Genomic DNA, 6,041 nt, shown 5'->3' with positions numbered 1-6,041 from the left:
GCTGGGCCGAACGGCAGGGCCAGTATTGCTGTCTGGTCACCACTCCTGGTGGGGGATAAGGACTGGGAGACTGCAGCGGGCTGCAGAGCCTGTCCTGGTAATGGAAGGAGGGAGGGAGCATTTGGAGGGTCCCCCCCCAGGTGGCGAGGACTGGGCCAGATCCCCATGGCCCAGTCCTAAGAGCACCTCTGACCGTGAGAGAGAGAGAGAGAGAGAGAGAGAACGAGAGAGCACAATATGCAATTCGTGTACCCATTTCAGGACATCACAGCTACCAAGCCCAACACCTGTTCTTATTTGAGCAATGCACTACAAATGGTCGGCTTTGCATATTGTTCAGTTCCATTGAACACAGACTATTTTATTCACACAAACCTGTGGGAAAGTAACAGTTCCTCTGCTTAACATTTTGATTGCCAAATCCGAGCTGCGGTTTCTGAGACCTTTCAGCAGCAGTGCTTTTAAGTTGTCTGTGGTGATCGTGGACATGTCAGCCATGCTAGAAAGGGAACAGAAAGCTGGCCCCTGTGCAAAAATTAAAAAGAAAAGACCGAGAAGAAAAATAACCATCTCACTGTCACAGGAGGGGAGTGTGCATTCTTGAGACAAGTTAGACATGTAACGCTGCACGTATGTAAAGATCTGCAGAGGAGGCCTCTCTTCACGTGCCCCACAACTCTGTGGTTCATTTGAAGGGGAGGTGGGGAAAGACCTTTTGATGGCACATTGGTGGAGATGCAGGCGAGGCCCTTTTTTCAGGCACTCCCATGTTTTTTCTGGATGCTTTCCTGATGGCTTTTCACTGCTGCATCATGTTATTTTTATTGAAGCCCTATTCAGACATGGTGCAGTGGGGAAGTAACTTGACTAGCAAGCCAGAGGTTGTCAGTTCGAATCCCCTCTGGTATGTTTCCCAGACTATGGAAAACACCTATATCGAGCAGCAACGATATAGGAAGATGCTGAAAGGCTTCATCTCATACTGTGAGGGAGGAGGCAATGGTAAACCCCTCCTGTATTCTACCAAAGAAAACCACAGGGCTCTGTGGCCGCCAGGAGTCAACGGCACAACTTTATTTTATTCAGACATTATGTTGTATGAGCGGCACAGATGTCATGGCAGAGGCAAAAGCTCCCCCGCACCCACATCCCTCCTGCTGCAGTTCCTCACTGCAAGGTGTGTCTGATCTAGCTGCTGTTTTGGAGGGAAGCAACAAGCGTGTCTGGACCAAGGGCTTGCTGAACGGAATGTGGAATTTGGCCCTCAACTAGCATTGCAAGAATGCTTTCTTGACATTGCCGGCAGATATGATGGCACCGCTCTTCACACTCAGAGAAATCTCCTACGCTTCTGCCAGATAACCATGACAAATATTAAGGGAAGGCGCGTTATGTTTAGAGGGTGTTACTACCTTCTGTTCTCCCAAACTGTAACTCTTTGATGTTGCTCCTCACTCATATCCAAGTATGAAACTGTGTGCTAGTAGTAGCATAGCAACATGGGCAGTGGCCCACGGCTAGATTTTTCTGGTGACTCCTCCCTCACCATCACCCCTACTGTCACTGGCCTCCACAGCCACTCGCCCCCTCGCTCGTTGGCACTGGCAAAGAGTTGGCATGCCGGGAGACAAGGCCAGAGGGTCCACATGCCTTTGTTGGCACTGACAAAGAGCTGGTGTGCAGGCTATTGACAACACTGCCTGGTAAGTTTTGCTGGGTGGTGATATCATCAGCCATGCACCAACTCTTTGTCAGTGCCGATGAGGGTGGACAGGCAGCTCTCCTGGCCTCGATCCTATGCACACTGGCTTTCCCCCAGTGCTGATGAGGGAGGGAGCAGGCAGTTGCAGAGGTGGGCGGTGTGCAGCTCTGGCCCCCTGGGGCGGCCCGTGTTCACTGCACACAGTCACCCAATGGTAGTTCTGTCCCTGTGTTCTACAAAGTCATGGGGTTCTTTCAAAGTTTAGCTGGGTGCCTCAGTCAGTAATAGTGAACAAATATCCCTTAAAGAGAGCTTGCCTATAGTCTCTTCAGGGCTGGCCCATGACTCTGCTTCCTGGAGCCCCTCCCTTCCCCTCTTTTCTCCGTTAAAAATCACACACACACACACACACACACCAAATTCTTCCTCCTTACACATCTCTCCCTCTTCTTTCCTTCTCTATTATGAAGGAGAAAAGCAGCAAGGTGCCCTTTCACCTCCCTCCCTCTGCAGGCTGCCGTTGGTGGTGGTGCTGGGAGGGTTGCCATGCCGCCCCTGGTAACTGACTCACAACCTGCCCCCTGAAGTGTCCACCTCACTCTGCTTCTTGGTATGTCCTGCCCTGAGTCTTCCCCTTCAACATGCAAATGCAGGAGAGGATTAGGGGTGCTCTAGGGTGGAGATTTCTCAGTTTGCATGGAACAACAATGAAGTCCAACAGACATAGCCCATGCCCTTCATGAACTGAGTGTGTGCCCTCAAGAGCAGAGGCAGGCATTAGGTAGCTTGGGAGCTACTAAGTTAAGTGTGCCGTCAAGTCGATTTCGACTCCTGGCGCCCACAGAGCCCTGTGGTTGTCTTTGATAGATTACAGGAGGGGTTTGCCATTGTGCCCTCCTGCACAGTGTGAGAGGATGCTTTTCAGCATCTTCTTATATTGCTGCTGCCCAATACAGCACCAGAAGGGATTCAAACCTGCAACCTTCTGCTTGTTGGTGAAGCATTTCCCCACTGCGCCACTTAAGTTAGTAGACCTTTTTCTGAAGTTGTTTTCCAGGCTTTGGGGCTTGTTTCTCCGTGCCTTCCCTCCCAGCCAATACTGCAAATCTGGTTGGCTGGCTGAGTGGGGGCATGGCCATGCCATCTTTAATATATTTATATATCTCTGGCCAGTCAAGGTTGCTTCTCCTTTATCTCATTAATTTATCTCCGATTTCTTCTCCTACAAAGCAGCCTCTTTTTGCTTCCCTCCTGTAATGCAACAAAATTATCAGAGAATTCAATGGTTTTTGACACAGAAATCCCTTATTTTGTCAATGTGAATTCTGGGGGCAAGCAGACCATGGGAAACACCTATGTCGGGCAGCAGCGATATAGGAAGATGCTGAAAGGCATCATCTCATACGGCACGGGAGAGATGGCAATGGTAAACCCAGGGGCGTAGTTAGGGGAGAGGGGGTCCATGTTTGCCCCTCTCCCTGGTGGCTCCTCGGCATGAGGGAGATAATTAAGAAAACAGGGAGGGGAGGAACCCTCAGGAGCTGGGGGGCCTGGGTTCTTTGAACCCATCCGCTCAACCATAGCTACACCCCTGGGTAAACCCCTCCTGTATTCTGCCAAAAAAATCCACATGGCTTTGTGGTCGCCAGGAGTGGACACCAATTTGATGGCACAACTTTACTTACCATTTTGCAACTGGTTCTGCCTCTCCAAGCCGCCATTTTGTGGCTGGCTCCACCTCTCCAAGCAGCTATTTTGATCTGGTAGCTCCCAGCAGTCGGGGAAGTTGGGGGAGGGGGGAAGCAGCTCCCAGAGGCTTGCCCACCCAGCCTTGAACTTGTCCTATGCGCAGCAGAGGCTCATCATCAGACAAAGCAACAGATCTATTATCTGAAGGAAGAAGACATGGAAACCACTGAGGCAGGCCACTGAGCAACTGAGGCTAAGAGATTGTGACTAACTGAAGCCATGCAAGAAGTCAGTACTGGAGAGCCCTGGGCAATAAGTTGGTCAATACAAATGCAAAGCATTTTATTTATTATTATTATTATTATTATTATTATTATTATTATTATTATTATTTAACACAGTTCTATACTGCCCCAAACTCACGTCTCCGGGCGGTTTACAACAATCAAACAAACAAAAAGTCCAAACATTAATTAAAATAAACAACAATGGGAAACTTAAAACAGTAGTTAAAACAAAATAAATGATAGAGTAAAAGTTAAAATATCACAACAATTTAAATTTTAAAACCACATTTTAGAACGATGTTAAAACTGTGAAAACAATATTTAATTAAAAGTCTGGGTGAATAGGTGCGTCTTTCATAACAATTTTAACAATTAATCCAAAAGATTAATCCAATGTTTTAGCAATTAATCCAAATGAGTTTCTTCCATGGCAAGACGCAAGCGATGCAATCTCAACTAGGGAGATTGCTTTCCAGCGATTGCAATGATCCCTTTAATTGTGTCCCCTGAGTGACCTGATGGTAACGTTGAAAGTCTCTAATAGATTGTCTGTGTTTCTTTCTGTTAGACTGTACCATCGAAGGGGACTTAGCAGAAATGGAAATGTCACCGATTGTCACTCAGCCTCAAGCCCACAGATCCACACGGAGTTTTGAGTGGCAGACCGACCTCTGTGACTGTGGCAGCGACTGCCGTATCTGTGAGTGGATTTCACATATTTGTGGGAACATAATATTATGTTCCCGAGGAGTTTTGAATCGCAGCTATATTGTTTGCTCATTTTTGAAAACATGAGCAAATCTATGTTTATAAATGACAGTGTGCAATGTTCCATCCCACTTGAATGTGACCAAGCAGGACGCCAGAGTGGCTCTATGCCAGTCATTCTACATAGCAGGATGGGGCTCTAGGGGGTGGAAGACACTTTGAGGAGAACCGCCAGGCTCTAGGGAGGGAGAAGATCCTTCCCTAGAGGGAGGGCAAAGACAGACAGTGGCTTCACATGTAATGATGGCAAGTAAATAGGAGGGAGGCAGTGTTCCTTCTAACAGGGATTCCCAGATGTTGACTACAACTTCCATAATCCCCAAGCAAAAGCTATTGCAGCTGGGGATGCTGGGAGTTGTAGTCAACAGCATCTGGGAATCCCTGTTGTTGTTGTTGTTGTTGTTTTACATTTTATATCTTGTTCTTCCTCCAAGGAGCCCAGAGCGGTGTACTACATACTATTATAGGTATAAAAATATGTAAAATAAATTAAGTAAATAAATACTTACGTTTCTCCTCACAACAACCCTGTGAAGTTGGTTAGGCTGAGAGAGAAGTGACTGGCCCAGAGTCACCCAGGAAGTATCATGGCCAAATGGGGATTTGAACTCAGGTCTCCCCAGTCCTAGTCCAGCACTCTAACCACTATACCACATTCCCTCCACTGGAGGGAGGAAACCACTAGTTCCTGGTGAGCACAAGCTCCTGAGGCAAGCTGGTACTTCCACCCCTTTTCTGTGTTGTCCAAACTGAGGATCATCAGGTTGCCCATGTCGGGTGCACCCCTCCACCCAACATTCGTCATCCAACTTCCTATCTAGGCTACACATATCAGCTGGGAGAGGGGGATCTGACATTGGCAACCCATCATTTCTGGGTCTGGATGACTCAGAAAGGGGTGGAAGCACGGACTCACATGGGGAATGCACAGGAACCCCAGGTTCTCTCCTACTTACTTACCATCATTATGTGTGAACCCGCTTAGAGGTGCTTCCTCTCTAGCACCACAGAGGTTTAGTGCTGCAGAGCCCCCAACTGCCTTGCTAGCCATGGGAGTTGCAGCGAGGGAAAGGACGAGTGGGAACTTCTAACCACAAGAGGAAAGGAACCAGTACAGGGGAAAAAGGGAAGAACGGACCTCAAAGCTGCTTTATCAGAAATTGTGTAAAACTGTTGAAGCAGTTCCCCTGAAGAAACAACTTCAGTTGACCCTGTGGAAAAGACTCTTGACTCAAAATAACGTTAGATGGATCAACTGATTCCTGTAGCACCGTTGAAGGTTCCTGTTCTTTTAGGGTCGAACCACATCCAGAACTGCTGTCTTTGGTTTTTTTAAAAGGAGAAGCAGTGAGGCAGGGAGGTGTCATCAGAATTATGGTCTCTGAGGATGAGTATTCAACCATTTCCTCTTGTGTCTTGGTCCTGATTGTTGTCATCCCTCAAAGCTGCTTTTAAACTTGGAGGGAAGGTCCATTGGTGCCAAAGAACCTTCATTCCTAGGGCTAATTGCAGGTGTGTGTGTGTGTGTGTGTGTGTGTGTGTGTGTGTGTGTGTGTGATTTTCATCTGGACCACAATGTGTGGGGAAAGATTTCC

General features: G+C 47.7%; 1 long non-coding RNA gene across 1 annotated transcript; it reads right to left on the bottom strand.

Annotated features, from left to right (window-relative positions):
- Nucleotides 1-352: 352 nt before the first annotated feature.
- On the bottom strand, nucleotides 353-5,507 carry LOC128327806 (uncharacterized). Its single transcript, XR_008308793.1, has 3 exons — nucleotides 5,407-5,507; nucleotides 3,388-3,592; nucleotides 353-525 (listed from the first exon to the last, which is right to left on the bottom strand). It is a non-coding gene; the product is annotated as an uncharacterized LOC128327806 (long non-coding RNA).
- Between the last annotated feature and the right edge of the window lie 534 nt (nucleotides 5,508-6,041).

Source organism: Hemicordylus capensis, chromosome 5, assembly GCF_027244095.1.
Source record: "Hemicordylus capensis ecotype Gifberg chromosome 5, rHemCap1.1.pri, whole genome shotgun sequence".
In the NCBI taxonomy this organism is placed as follows: domain Eukaryota; kingdom Metazoa; phylum Chordata; class Lepidosauria; order Squamata; family Cordylidae; genus Hemicordylus; species Hemicordylus capensis.
Note: the sequence above shows the minus strand (reverse complement) of the source record. Positions and strands in the feature narration are given on the sequence as shown.